Genomic DNA, 16,415 nt, shown 5'->3' with positions numbered 1-16,415 from the left:
TCCAGTCATAATATTATATAGCCAAATAATGCTGTGAAATGATCATTATGGCACTACACAACCAAAGTTATCTGCCAAACATAATTACTCTATATCTGTCCTTCCTCTATACCTCCTTCTACATTACTCTCCCCTCATTCTTCTAGATATGCCCTCCTTCTGCCACAATACTTTGTGCTCCTCCTTTTAGACCTGTCCTCCTCCTACATTACTCTGCGCTCCTCCTTCTAGACCTGTCCTCCTCCTTCTAGACATGTCTACCTGTCACATTGATTTGTGCTGCATATTCTAGACCTGTCCTCCTCCTACATTACTCTGTGCTCCTCCTTTTAGACCTGTCCTCCTCCTACATTACTCTGTGCTCCTCATTCTAGACCTGCCCACCTGTTACATTACTCTGTGCTCTATCTTCTAGACCTTTCCTCCTCCTACATTTCTCTGTGATCCTCCTTCTAGACCTGTCCACCTGTTACATTGCTCTGTGATCCTCCTTCTAGACCTGTCCACCTGTTACATTACTCTGTGCTCCATCTTCTAGACCTGTCCACCTGTTACATTACTCTGTGCTCCTCTTTCTAGACCTGTCCACCTGTTACATTGCTCTTTGCTCCTTCTTCTTGACCTGTCCACCTGTTACATTACTCTGTGATCCTCCTTCTAGACCTGTCCTCCTCCTACATTACTCTGTGATCCTCCTTCTAGACCTGTCCACCTGTTACATTACTCTGTGCTCCATCTCCTAGACCTGTCCACCTGTTACATTACTCTGTGATCCTCCTTCTAGACCTGTCCACCTGTTACATTACTCTGTGCTCCTCTTTTTAGACTTGTGCACTTGTTACATTACCCTGTGCTCCATCTTCTAGACCTGTCCTCCTCCTACATTACTCTGTGCTCCTCTTTTTAGACCTGTCCACTTGTTACATTACTCTGTGCTCCATCTCCTAGACCTGTCCACCTGTTACATTACTCTGTGATCCTCTTTCTAGACCTGTCCACCTGTTACATTACTCTGTGCTCCTCTTTTTAGACTTGTGCACTTGTTACAATACCCTGTGCTCCATCTTCTAGACCTGTCCTCCTCCTACATTACTCTGTGCTCCTCTTTCTAGACCTGTCCACCTGTTACATTGACTTGTGCTTCTTCTTCTTCTAGACTTGTCCTTTTTTCTTCCGCAATAGTCTATGCTCCTACTTCTAGACCTGTCCTCCTCCTACATTCCTCTGTGCTCATCTTTTTAGACCTCTCCACCTGTTACATTACTCTGTGCTCCATCTTCTAGACCTGTCCTCCTCCTACATTACTCTGTGCTCCTCTTTCTAGACCTGTCCACCTGTTACATTGACTTGTGCTTCTTCTTCTTCTAGACTTGTCCTTTTTTCTTCCACAATAGTCTGTGCTCCTCCTTCTAGACCTGTCCTCCTCCTACATTCCTCTGTGCTCATCTTTTTAGACCTCTCCACCTGTTACATTACTCTGTGCTCCATCTTCTAGACCTGTCCTCCTCCTACATTACTCTGTGCTCCTCTTTCTAGACCTATCCACCTGTTACATTGATTTGTGCTTCTTGTTTTTCTAGACTTGTCCTTTTTTCTTCCACAATAGTCTATGCTCCTCCTTCTAGACCTGTCCTCCTCCTACATTACTCTGTGCTCCTCTTTTTAGACCTGTCCACTTGTTACATTACTTTGTGCTCCTCTTTTTAGACTTGTGCACTTGTTACATTACTCTGTACTCCATCTTCTAGACCTGTCCTCCTCCTACATTACTCTGTGCTCCTCTTTCTAGACCTATCCACCTGTTACATTGATTTGTGCTTCTTGTTCTTCTAGACTTGTCCTTTTTTCTTCCACAATAGTCTATGCTCCTCTTTCTAGACCTGTCCTCCTCCTACATTACTCTGTGCTCCTCTTTTTAGACCTCTCCACCTGTTACATTACTCTGTGCTCCATCTTCTAGACCTGTCCTCCTCCTACATTACTCTGTGCTCCTCTTTCTAGACCTGAACTTTGCCTTTTACATTGCTCTGTGCTCCTTCCTTTAGACCTATCCTCCTCCTACAATGCTACTACACAATAATACATATCCAAATCATAGTTTATCATGTAATAATAGAGTCCTCCATAGTACTATATATCCACATCATATTATTATCATGTAGTAATAGAGTCCCTCCATAGTAATATATATTTACATGATATGGGCATGCTGTAGAAATAGACACTCATAGTGAGATATAACAAAAAATCACTTACCAAAATTTTCATTTCCTGTGGTCCGTAGACAGCACATATGGGTTAATGCCCCCCTAGGTACAACCAGACAGAGACAGATTAATATGCAGTAATGATCAATCAATCAATTAACCAATCACCATGGACCCTATAAAGCTGAGCAGACAGAAGGAGCCAGTGTATTTTATGCAGCAATATTACATTTATATAAGGGAGGGAAAGTTTTGCTGCCTATGGACTCCAGGAAATGAAAATTTCAGTAAGTACATTTTTGTTTTCTTGATCATCTTACAGCAGCACAAGCACAAATGGGATTTGTAAAGAAGCGTTTAAGTTGGTGGAAAGAAGATGCCATTTCAAGAACTCTTTGCCAAATTAGAGCTCTTTGCAGTCAAACATGTTTAGCCAGTAATGTTTTGTGAAAGGTGAAGATGTTGACCATATGGTAACATTGCAAATTTGTTCTCATGGCATATGCCCCAGTTCAGTCCAGGAGGTGGTAGTGGAGCAGGTGTAGTACACTCTTATATGAAGAGAAGACTGAGGAGGCTGGTAGCACATATCAATAGATCCTCTTGATCCACCGACCTACTGGCATTACTTGCTCTCTTTTATTGGGCCCCTGATGTTGAAGTGACAGGGCCTCAGATTTTCTGATGGTATTAGTCTATTGGAAGTATGTTAAGACAGCTCTTCTGACATAAAGGGATGGCAATTCCTCCTTCTCCTGAACCTGTGGATCTGGAGACAAAAACAGAGAAATCTCCAGGGTACTGTTCTTAGTTGATGGGACGTTAGGGAGGAAACCAGGCATGGTCTTTAAAATAATCAAATAATCCCCTAAATCTCTGAAATATGGTACCTTGTATGCCCAAGACTGTAGCTTCCAAGGGGATGGCAACTAGGAAGAAAGTTTAATATACAAGTCTGAGAGAAGAGTCTTCCAATGGCTCAAACTGATGTTTAGTCAGTGCAGCTGGCACTATGGACAAGCCCCAAGAAGAAGGTGCAGGACACTGAAATGCTGGATTGAAATTCTTTAAGGCTCTAAGGGAAATCCTGACAAGATGATGGTTAGAAGCTTTGCAACTGTGCATTGCTGCCGGTTAAATGCACCTGGAGTGCTATATTTCAAGCCTTTTTATTCCATTCTGCCAAAAAAAAATGAAATATGGAGGTGGGAGAGCTTGTTGAAAGAGAATTTTGAGAACAGAAGAAATTAAAAATTTCCCAAATCCTATTATGTACCTGTACTCTTTTTGGCCCTTCTGGCAGCTAACAAAGCTTTAACAACCTGAGTGGAGAATCCTAGGTTTAACAGGTTGTCCTGGTCAGCATCCAGACTGTGAGATGGAACTTTTGCGGCTGAAGAAGAAGAGTCCCCTTCTGGGAGAGAAGGTCCAGAATTCCTGACAGTGATCAATACCTGACCACAGGAGCAACAACCGGGCCCTGCAAGGCCTGAATGGGAGAATGGCTATGACTTTTGCCTCTTCTTTCCGACTCCTGAGCACTCTAGGCACTAATGGAAGCAGTGGGAATACATCAGCTTCTCCTCCCAACTGTCGATACAACATACAATATGATACAATACACTGTATTGATCCTGAGGGAAACTTCTGTATCACAGAGCGATACTAAGAATAATGGTTGCCTTTTCATTCTTCTCTAACACCATGGCATCCAGAGTTGTTTTACCCGTATTTCTTAACTATCTGAGAGAATATTGTAGAGTTGAAGCTCCACTCTCCTGGATGAAGCTCCCCGTGCCATTGCTTGTTAATGTAAACCTTTGGTAAATAATTTGACTTTGCATTGTGCATGTAAGGCTGAAAGTGAGCTAAGGCCAGTCTGATATCCCTCAGGTTGGAGGATAACTCCCTTTTCTTGTGCCACATTTTCTGAATACACAGTCTGTCTACATGTGTACCCCATAACTAGGCGTAGGCATCTGTAGTAAATACTTTCTTCAGAGAATTGCCACATAGCCGAGGCTGGGGTTTTAGCCATCACTTCAGCTATTGTCAAGTCGATGAACACACCGAAAAATCCTTGTCTAGGCTCTTGTGACATCTGTTTCACGAAGTGTGTATATTGTCTTGGAGGGGCCGTATATGAGCTTGTTTTAAGAAGATGAGGAACGACTGTATTCTTGTCTATGTTGAGGAAAAAGATATCTGGAGGGCTTCTTCTGAACTTGAGTGCATAGATTTCGCATTCTTAAGGACACCCCAGTGTTTGATGGAGTCTTCGACCATAGAGAAGAGGACATTTTCAGTCTGAAAACTTCCAATATACCTGCCATAAAAAATCTTAAGATTTCTGGCTAGTATTCTTTTTACAAGATGTGGATGTGTCCTGCTTGAACTTAATTTTCTTGATCTGTCAAAAATTTGTTGCCTCTTTTCAACTTTGGACATCTTCATTTTGCCCAAAAAAGGATCCAGTGGGGGCCTTTTCTTAGTGTCTGTGGACATGACTCCATTACCATTGTTCAGAGACTCTAAAATATTCTCTACTTGAAGACCAAATAATGACCCTGGCTGAACCGGCAGATTGCAGAAATGGTTCATGGATGGTACATTGGCAGGACACTGTTTGGAAGCATTAGTGAGTCCACAAATGTAGAGGAAAATTATACAATGTTCAAAGGAGCATCAAATAGGAACGTTGATGCAGAGTCTGATAAAGGTAAGCCCTATAGGATCTCTTTTCTAGGCACCCCTTCTTCTGGATTTTGAGACAACTGGGGCATAGGATTATTTTAACATCGCTCCTGAAGGAACCCATTGATAGGAAAGTATAATTACTTTCCTATCAATGGGTTCCTTCAGGAGCGATGATTCTTCTGAGGGGAGCACTGCTTTTTGGACTCTGTCTAATTTATAGAAAGACTTAAAGGCTATGTATACCTTCAGAGGTAATTTTTGTTTATGATTGCATTTTACTCATTTTTGGCTAATTGGCCTTCATTAAAAATATTGAGTCATTCTGTCACAAAGGGTTAACAGTTTTTCTAACTGTGTGACTGGTACTTCCGCTTTGTGCCAGTCATCTAATAAACCTTATTTCTAAACACTTATAAGCCACATTCTTATTAGATAGATAAGAACTGACTATAATGAGTGTTTATAATGTCAGATGAGACCAGAGATAAGGAGCCTGTCAGCTCCCCAACTGACGGAAAAGAGATACAATCCAGAGGCTGCTTCTAGAGCATCTCAGCCATGTACAGAAAAAAGGGTTCTGTATTTTTAATAAAGACCAATTGAAAAAAAACTAAAGATTTTTAGCTCAAAATGAGTACAATACAATAATTTAAAAAAATGCCCCATTGAGTACATAGCCTTTAAATCAAGAGTTTTCTTCCCAGCTTATCCCAGTCCTGCTTCAGTTATTTTTCCAGTACTGGATAAGCAGGAAACACTCTGTCCTTTAGAATAGTCTCTCCCACATATTCTGCACATTGATGTCCGTCTCTACTGTGTCACTGACTTCAATAAATTGTCAAACATTATTTCACTTGTCTCCATCATGACCTAGAGAAAAATAAAAAATACACTGGCTCTTTCCATCTGCTCAGCTTTATAGGGCCCATGGTGATTAACTAATTGATTGACTGATAATTACTGTTTATTAACCTTTCACTGTCTGGTTGTACCTAAAGGACAAAACCCCATTTGTGCTTGTGCTCAAGTAGGCTGATCAAGAAATCATGTAGTAATAGAGTCCTCCATAGCACTATATATCCACCATCATATTATCATGTAGTATTAGAGTCCCTCCATAGCACTATATATCCACATCATATTATCATGTAGTAATAGAGTCCTCCATAGTACTATATATCCACATCATATTATCATCATGTAGTAATAGAGTCCTCCATAGCACTATATATCCACCATCATATTATCATGTAGTAATAGAGTCCTCCATAATACTATATATCCATATTATATTATCATCATGTAGTAATAGAGTCGTCCATAGTACTATATATCCATATTATATTATCATCATGTAGTAATAGAGTCGTCCATAGTACTATATAGCCACATCATATTATCATGTAGTAATAGAGTCCTCCATAGCACTATATATCCACATCATATTATCATATAGTAAGAGTCCTCCATAATACTATATATCTACATCATATTATCATGTAGTAATAGAGTCCTCCATAATACTATATATCCACATCATATTATCATGTAGTATTAGAGTCCTCTATAGCACTATATATCCACATCATATTATCATGTAGTAATAGAGTCCTCCATAATACTATATATCCACATCATATTATCATGTAGTATTAGAGTCCTCTATAGTACTATATATCCACATCATATTATCATGTAGTAATAGAGTCCTCCATAGTACTATATATCCACATCATATTATCATGTAGTAATAGAGTCCTCCATAGTACTCTATATCCACTTTATATTATCATGTAGTAATAGAGTCCCTTCATAGTACTGTGTATCCATATGATTATAATATCATCATGTAGTAATAGAGTCCTCCATAGTACTATATATCCACATCATATTATCATCATGTAGTAATAGAGTCCTCCATAGTACTATATATCCACATCATATTATCATCGTGTAGTAATAGAGTCCTCCATAATACTATATATCTACATCATATTATCATGTAGTAATAGAGTCCTCCAAGGCTCCATAGTACTATATATCCACATCATATTATCATGTAGTAATAGAGTCCTCCAAGGCTCCATAGTACTATATATCCACATCATATTATCATGTAGTAATAGAGTCCTCCATAATACTATATATCCACATCATATCATCATGTAGTAATAGAGTCCTCCATAGTACTGTGTATCCATATGATTATAATATCATCATGTAGTAATAGAGTCCTCCATAGTACTATATATCCACATCATATTATCATCATGTAGTAATAGAGTCCTCCATAGTACTATATATCCACATCATATTATCATCGTGTAGTAATAGAGTCCTCCATAGTACTATATATCCACATCATATTATCATGTAGTAATAGAGTCCCCCCATAGTACTGTATATCCACATCATATTATCATGTAGTATTAGAGTCCCTCCATAGAACTATATATCCACATCATATTGTCATGTAGTAATACACTACGTGCAGAATTATTAGGCAAATGAGTATTTTGACCACATCATCCTCTTTCTGCATGTTGTCTTACTCCAAGCTGTATAGGCTCGAAAGCCTACTACCAATTAAGCATATTAGGTGATGTGCATCTCTGTAATGAGAAGGGGTGTGGTCTAATGACATCAACACCCTATATCAGGTGTGCATAATTATTAGGCAACTTCCTTTCCTTTGGCAAAATGGGTCAAAAGAAGGACTTGACAGGCTCAGAAAAGTCAAAAATAGTGAGATATCTTGCAGAGGGATGCAGCACTCTTAAAATTGCAAAGCTTCTGAAGCGATCATCGAACAATCAAGCGTTTCATTCAAAATAGTCAACAGGGTCGCAAGAAGCGCGTGGAAAAACCAAGGCGCAAAATAACTGCCCATGAACTGAGAAAAGTCAAGCGTGCAGCTGCCAAGATGCCACTTGCCACCAGTTTGGCCATATTTCAGAGCTGCAACATCACTGGAGTGCCCAAAAGCACAAGGTGTGCAATACTCAGAGACATGGCCAAGGTAAGAAAGGCTGAAAGACGACCACCACTGAGCAAGACACACAAGCTGAAACGTCAAGACTGGGCCAAGAAATATCTCAAGACTGATTTTTCTAAGGTTTTATGGACTGATGAAATGAGAGTGAGTCTTGATGGGCCAGATGGCTGGATTGGTAAAGGGCAGAGAGCTCCAGTCCGACTCAGACGCCAGCAAGGTGGAGGTGGAGTACTGGTTTGGGCTGGTATCATCAAAGATGAGCTTGTGGGGCCTTTTCGGGTTGAGGATGGAGTCAAGCTCGACTCCCAGTCCTACTGCCAGTTTCTGGAAGACACCTTCTTCAAGCAGTGGTACAGGAAGAAGTCTGCATCCTTCAAGAAAAACATGATTTTCATGCAGGACAATGCTCCATCACACGCGTCCAAGTACTCCACAGCGTGGCTGGCAAGAAAGGGTATGAAAGAAGAAAATCTAATGACATGGCCTCCTTGTTCACCTGATCTGAACCCCATTGAGAACCTGTGGTCCATCATCAAATGTGAGATTTACAAGGAGGGAAAACAGTCCACCTCTATGAACAGTGTCTGGGCGGCTGTGGTTGCTGCTGCACGCAATGTTGGTGGTGAACAGATCAAAACACTGACAGAATCCATGGATGGCGGCTTCTGAGTGTCCTTGCAAAGAAAGGTGGCTATATTGGTCACTGATTTGTTTTTGTTTTGTTTTTGAATGTCAGAAATGTATATTTGTGAATGTTGAGATGTTATATTGGTTTCACTGGTAAAAATAAATAATTGAAATGGGTATATATTTGTTTTTTGTTAAGTTGCCTAATAATTATGCACAGTAATAGTCACCTGCACACACAGATATCCCCCTAAAATAGCTAAAACTAAAACAAACTAAAAACTACTTCCAAAAATATTCAGCTTTGATATTAATGAGTTTTTTGGGTTCATTGAGAACATGGTTGTTGTTCAATAATAAAATTAATCCTCAAAAATACAACTTGCCTAATAATTCTGCACTCCCTGTAGAGTCCTCCATAATACTATATATCCACATCATATCATCATGTAGTATTAGAGTCCCCCCATAGTACTATATATCTACATCACATCATCATGTAGTATTAGAGTCCCCCCATAGTACTATATATCCACATCACATTATCATGTAGTATTAGAGTCCCCCCATAGTACTATATATCCACATCATATCATCATGTAGTATTAGAGTCCCCCCCATAGTTCTGTATATCTACATCACATCATCATGTAGTATTAGAGTCCCCCCATAGTACTATATATCCACATCATATCATCATGTAGTATTAGAGTCCCCCCATAGTTCTGTATATCTACATCACATCATCATGTAGTATTAGAGTCCCCCCATAGTACTATATATCCACATCACATTATCATGTAGTATTAGAGTCCCCCCATAGTACTGTGTATCCACATCATATCATCATGTAGTATTAGAGTCCTCCATAGTACTATATATCTACATCACATTATCATGTAGTATTAGAGTCCCCCCATAGTACTATACATTTGCCTTCTCCTCTAGGTTCATGGGATGAGGCTCATGTTTGGGATGACGTTTTCTTTGTCCTAATTTTGCCTCCTTGCAGGAGCTGCTGTTATTGTGGATGCACATGTCAGACAGGTCTGAGCAGGACTCCTGAGACATTTCACTTGCCGCCCGGGGCCACAGATTTGCCTCCTCACATCGACAGGATTTTTTTTTGTGTCTTAAAGAATGTGGAGTCTCTAACCTCTAGCTATTTATATGAAGTCCTTAAGTCGGAGAACACAGGAGCAGCGGAGGCCATGATCTCTGAACAGGAGGACAACGATTAATAGTGTCTGATAGAAATGGTGTAAATGTGCCCGCTGCTATAAGTGAGGTCCTCGGATCAGTACAGCGCGCGCAGTAGGGTCCACGTATAGCGGAGGTCGGAGACGGTGCAGGGGCTGTGCTCTGCTGTGGAGCCCGAGTGACTGTGTGACTAAACCATAGCCCCACGGCTGCTAGAAATGGTGTGAATGTGCCCGCTGCTATAAGTGAGGTCCTCAGATCAGTACAGCGCACGCAGTAGGGGCCACGTATAGTGGAGGTCGGAGACGGTGCAGGGGCTGTGCTCTGCTGTGGAGCCCGAGTGACTGTGTGACTAAACCATAGTCCCACGGCTGATAGAAATGGTGTAAATGTGCCCGCTGCTATAAGTGAGGTCCTCCGATCAGTACAGCGCACGCAGTAGGGGCCACGTATAGCGGAGGTCGGAGACGGTGCAGGGGCTGTGCTCTGCTGTGGAGCCCGAGTGACTGTCTGACTAAACCATAGTCCCACGGCTGATAGAAATGGTGTAAATGTGCCCGCTGCTATAAGTGAGGTCCTCCGATCAGTACAGCGCACGCAGTAGGGTCCACGTATAGTGGAGGTCGGAGACGGTGCGGGGCTGTGCTCTGCTGTGGAGCCCGAGTGACTGTGTGACTAAACCATAGCCCCACGGCTGATAGAAATGGTGTAAATGTGCCCGCTGCTAGAAGTGAGGTCCTCCGATCAGTACAGCGCGCGCAGTAGGGGCCACGTATAGCGGAGGTCGGAGACGGTGCAGGGGCTGTGCTCTGCTGTGGAGCCCGAGTGACTGTGTGACTAAACCATAGCCCCACGGCTGATAGAAATGGTGTAAATGTGCCCGCTGCTAGAAGTGAGGTCCTCCGATCAGTACAGCGCGCGCAGTAGGGGCCACGTATAGCGGAGGTCGGAGACGGTGCGGGGCTGTGCTCTGCTGTGGAGCCCGAGTGACTGTGTGACTAAACCATAGCCCCACGGCTGATAGAAATGGTGTAAATGTGCCCGCTGCTAGAAGTGAGGTCCTCCGATCAGTACAGCGCGCGCAGTAGGGGCCACGTATAGCGGAGGTCGGAGACGGTGCGGGGCTGTGCTCTGCTGTGGAGCCCGAGTGACTGTGTGACTAAACCATAGCCCCACGGCTGATAGAAATGGTGTAAATGTGCCCGCTGCTATAAGTGAGGTCCTCCGATCAGTACAGCGCACGCAGTAGGGGCCACGTATAGTGGAGGTCGGAGACGGTGCAGGGGCTGTGCTCTGCTGTGGAGCCCGAGTGACTGTGTGACTAAACCATAGCCCCACGGCTGATAGAAATGGAGTAAATGTGCCCGCTGCTATAAGTGAGGTCCTCCGATCAGTACAGCGCACGCAGTAGGGGCCACGTATAGCGGAGGTCGGAGACGGTGCAGGGCTGTGCTCTGCTGTGGAGCCCGAGTGACTGTGTGACTAAACCATAGCCCCACGGCTGATAGAAATGGTGTAAATGTGCCCGCTGCTAGAAGTGAGGTCCTCCGATCAGTACAGCGCACGCAGTAGGGGCCACGTATAGCGGAGGTCGGAGACGGTGCGGGGCTGTGCTCTGCTGTGGAGCCCGAGTGACTGTGTGACTAAACCATAGCCCCACGGCTGATAGAAATGGTGTAAATGTGCCCGCTGCTAGAAGTGAGGTCCTCCGATCAGTACAGCGCGCGCAGTAGGGGCCACGTATAGCGGAGGTCGGAGACGGTGCAGGGGCTGTGCTCTGCTGTGGAGCCCGAGTGACTGTGGGACTAAACCATAGCCCCACGGCTGATAGAAATGGTGTAAATGTGCCCGCTGCTAGAAGTGAGGTCCTCCGATCAGTACAGCGCGCGCAGTAGGGGCCACGTATAGCGGAGGTCGGAAACGGTGCGGGGCTGTGCTCTGCTGTGGAGCCCGAGTGACTGTGTGACTAAACCATAGCCCCACGGCTGATAGAAATGGCCGCAGTTACTGAGCTCACAGCCACGAGAGGAAGAAGTCAGGATACAGAAAGAAAACGTGGCGACAGGTCGGAGCCCTCACATAAGCTCCATCTCCGTATCATGAACATTTCTGCGACTTTCTAACAGGCTTTGTATTTTTACAGCTTCACTGTTTCAAGATCTTTGCTTGTTATCAGCGTATGGAAAAATGACGACTTGCATGTCTGGAATCCTGTGCTGACCGTTCCCTGATCACACTGCTGAGGGTCTGCTACAGTGTACAAAACTGTGATATATACAACTCCGCACAGCTCGCAAAATGCACCTGAACCTGAAGGTGTAAAAAAGTAAGTACCAGTCATGGAGTTGTCCTCGTCATTTTGCCATTCACTCAGCTTTCTTCCAGTGGCCTCAGAAATCACCTCCGTTATATTCCTCCGCTGGAAAATGGTGAAACTGACCACAAACAAGCCAATAATGACACCTGCTCTGAACTGTGGAAATAATTGTTTCCTGTGGAACTGCAGGTTCAGAGCTTCACCTCCCTTCTCCCAGTCCTCTCACCTCGTCAGACACTTAATACTGACACAGCTGGACCAGTAATTACATTATCTCACCCATCCTGTATTATACTCCAGAGCTGCACTCACTATTCTGCTGGTGCAGTCACTGTGTACATACATTACTTATCCTGTACTGATCCTGAGTTACATCCTGTATTATACTCCAGAGCTGCACTCACTATTCTGCCGGTGCAGTCACTGTGCACATACATTACTTATCCTGTACTGATCCTGAGTTACACCCTGTATTATACTCCAGAGCTGCACTCACTATTCTGCTGGTGCAGTCACTGTGTACATACATTACTTATCCTGTACTGATCCTGAGTTACATCCTGTATTATACTCCAGAGCTGCACTCACTATTCTCCTGGTGGAGTCCCTGTGTTCATACATTACTTACCCTGTACTGATCCTGAGTTACATCCTGTATTATACTCCAGAGCTGCACTCACTATTCTGCTGGTGCAGTCACTGTGCACATACATTACTTATCCTGTACTGATCCTGAGTTACATCCTGTATTATCCTCCAGAGCTGCACTCACTATTCTGCTGGTGCAGTCACTGTGTACATACATTACTTATCCTGTACTGATCCTGAGTTACATGCTGTATTATACTCCAGAGCTGCACTCACTATTCTGCTGGTGCAGTTACTGTGCACATACATTACTTATCCTGTACTGATCCTGAGTTACATCCTGTATTATACTCCAGAGCTGCACTCACTATTCTGCCGGTGCAGTCACTGTGCACATACATTACTTATCCTGTACTGATCCTGAGTTGCATCCTGTATTATACTCCAGAGCTGCACTCACTATTCTGCTGGTGCAGTCACTGTGTACATACATTACTTATCCTGTACTGATCCTGAGTTACATCCTGTATTATACTCCAGAGCTGCACTCACTATTCTGCTGGTGCAGTCACTGTGTACATACATTACTTATCCTGTACTGATCCTGAGTTACATGCTGTATTATACTCCAGAGCTGCACTCACTATTCTCCTGGTGGAGTCCCTGTGTTCATACATTACTTACCCTGTACTGATCCTGAGTTACATGCTGTATTATACTCCAGAGCTGCACTCACTATTCTGCTGGTGCAGTCACTGTGCACATACATTACTTATCCTGTACTGATCCTGAGTTACATCCTGTATTATTCTCCAGAGCTGCACTCACTATTCTGCTGGTGCAGTCACTGTGTACATACATCACTTATGTTGTACTGATCCTGAGTTACATCCTGTATTATACTCCAGAGCTGCACTCACTATTCTGCTGGTGCAGTCACTGTGTACATACATTACTTATCCTGTACTGATCCTGAGTTACATCCTGTATTATACTCCAGAGCTGCACTCACTATTCTGCTGGTGCAGTTACTGTGCACATACATTACTTATCCTGTACTGATCCTGAGTTACATCCTGTATTATCCTCCAGAGCTGCACTCACTATTCTGCTGGTGCAGTCACTGTGTACATACATTACATTACTTATCCTGTACTGATTCTGAGTTACATCCTGCATTATACTCCAGAGCTGCACTCACTATTCTGCTGGTGGAGTCACTGTGTACATACATTACTTATCCTGTACTGATCCTGAGTTACATCCTGTATTATACTCCAGAGCTGCACTCACTATTCTGCTGGTGCAGTCACTGTGTACATACATTACTTATCCTGTATTATACTCCAGAGCTGCACTCGCTATTCTGCTGGTGCAGTCACTGTGTACATACATTACTTATCCTGTACTGATCCTGAGTTACATCCTGTATTATACTCCAGAGCTGCACTCACTATTCTGCTGGTGCAGTTACTGTGTACATACATCACTTATCCTGTACTGATTCTGAGTTACCTCCTGTATTATACTCCAGAGCTGCACTCACTATTCTGCTGGTGGAGTCACTGTGTACATACATCACTTATCCTGTACTGACCCTGAGTTACAGCCTGTATTATACTCCAGAGCTGCACTCACTATTCTGCTGGTGCAGTCACTGTGTACATACATTACTTATCCTGTACTGATTCTGAGTTACCTCCTGTATTATACTCCAGAGCTGCACTCACTATTCTGCTGGTGCAGTCACTGTGTACATACATTACTTATCCTGTACTGATCCTGAGTTACATCCTGTATCATACTCCAGAGCTGCACTCACTATTCTGCTGGTGCAGTCACTGTGTACATAGATTACTTATACTGTACTGATCCTGAGTTACATCCTGTATTATACTCCAGAGCTGCACTCACTATTCTGCTGGTGCAGTCACTGTGTACACACATTACTGATCCTGTACTGATCCTGAGTTACATCCTGTATCATACTCCAGAGCTGCACTCACTATTCTGCTGGTGCAGTCACTGTGTACATACATTACTTATCCTGTACTGATCCTGAGTTACATCCTGTATTATACTCCAGAGCTGCACTCACTATTCTGCTGGTGCAGTCACTGTGTACATACATTACTTATCCTGCACTGATCCTGAGTTACATCCTGTATTATACTCCAGAGCTGTACTCACTATTCTGCTGGTGCAGTCACTGTGTACATACATTACTTATCCTGTACTGATCCTGAGTTAGATCCTGTATTATACTCCAGAGCTGCACTCACTATTCTGCTGGTGCAGTCACTGTGTACATACATCACTTATCCTGTACTGATTCTGAGTTACATCCTGCATTATACTCCAGAGCTGCACTCACTATTCTGCAGTTTGTTACAGTAAGCAGCCTGTGGACAGATGCTTTGTATCATCTTAGCTGAGCCCTTTTTATGGATAAGGTGTTAGTTCTTCCTGCATCAGATGATTACAGAATGTGGGATAATGGCACCTCCCATAGTGCAAACCACCACAGCCATCCCTGTGCAGATGCTGAACAAGCAGGGTGTTATGGTGACTGGGCTTTTTTGGTTTGTAGACAGTATTGTTTCATTTGTTGTAAGGTTCTCCACTCTTTTAGTTGTAGCCCTGTGTGAGAGCAGACATGTGGAGGTGAGTCCCCACCATTGTCTGCAGACCCTCCATAGCCAATTACAAGGCATCAGTTGAGTATCCACAGGGCTTGAACATCTGTGGAGAGTCGAGCACCCTACCTTATGGGATGATTTCCTCCCACTCGCTGTGAATTCCTTGTGGCTTTGATCTACCGTCACCTGCAATTCCCTCAGATAATTCTGTAATTGTCGTAACTCTTAGAGGATGAAATTGATTTGTACAGGAGAAGATCTCTGAGGCTTAAGACCATCATCCATCATTCCAAGAGAACCATCTACAGAAATGCTGATCGTATTAAATGCTTATCCTGCCGCTGAGCACTGATGTTCCCGCGCAGGGTAAACAAGTTGTTACAATGTACGATTGTCCGGATTATTTTCCTCTTCCCCGGAACATTTAATAAATACAGGAGTTCACATCAAGGTCTTGTATCCTTCAGAGACAATGTGCTGCAAAGGACAAGGTGGTGGAAGCTTCCGACATGTCAACTATTACCATGATTTCTGGATGTGACTGATCTTCTCCAGTAGAAATCCCATTGTTCATTTTATTTGGAAGACAGATGAGAGATGTAATGGTGGTGTAGAAGATCTACTCAGTATCTAGAGCAGTCAATGGGGCTATCCCACAAAGTCTTCATTAGAGGGCACACCTCCAGAAACAATTAACTAATCTTGGGCAAAATCAGTGGCATGGGCAACCCTACTGTGGAACAATACCCTAAAGCAGGGCTGGCCAACCTGCAGCTCTCCAGCTGTTGTAAAACTACAACTCCCACCATGCCCTGCTGTAGGCTGATAGCTGAAGGCAGACTGGACATACTGGGAGTTGTAGTTCTGCAACAGCTGGAGAGCCACAGGTCGGCCATCCCTGCCCTAAAGAGAAGGTACAGCAACCCTACTGTGGAACATTACCCTAAAGATAAGGTACGGCAACCCTACTGTGGAACAATACCCTAAAGAGAAGGTATGGCAACCCTACTGTGGAACAATACCCAAAAGAGAAGGTACGGCAACCCTACTGTGGAACAATACCCTAAAGCAGGGCTGGCCAACCTGCAGCTGCTTTCCAGCTGTTGGAAAACATACTGGGAGTTATAGTTCTGCAACAGCTGGAG

At 43.4% G+C, this 16,415-nt stretch overlaps 1 protein-coding gene across 3 annotated transcripts in view; it reads right to left on the bottom strand.

Moving 5' to 3' along the window:
* WNT3A (Wnt family member 3A) overlaps positions 1–16,415 on the bottom strand; it is a 130,690-nt gene that overhangs the window by 46,259 nt on the left and 68,016 nt on the right. The window contains exon 2 of one of the 3 annotated variants that reach the window (XM_044295134.1): positions 2,257–2,309. The exons of 1 other annotated variant lie outside the window; for it this stretch is intronic. The gene's annotated coding sequence lies outside the window, so the exon portion shown is untranslated. Of the gene's footprint in view, positions 1–2,256; positions 2,310–15,396; positions 15,514–16,415 lie in introns of those variants that run through there. One more of the 3 variants, XM_044295135.1, reaches the window with a different exon arrangement.

Source organism: Bufo gargarizans, chromosome 5, assembly GCF_014858855.1.
Source record: "Bufo gargarizans isolate SCDJY-AF-19 chromosome 5, ASM1485885v1, whole genome shotgun sequence".
Taxonomy (NCBI): domain Eukaryota; kingdom Metazoa; phylum Chordata; class Amphibia; order Anura; family Bufonidae; genus Bufo; species Bufo gargarizans.
Note: the sequence above shows the minus strand (reverse complement) of the source record. Positions and strands in the feature narration are given on the sequence as shown.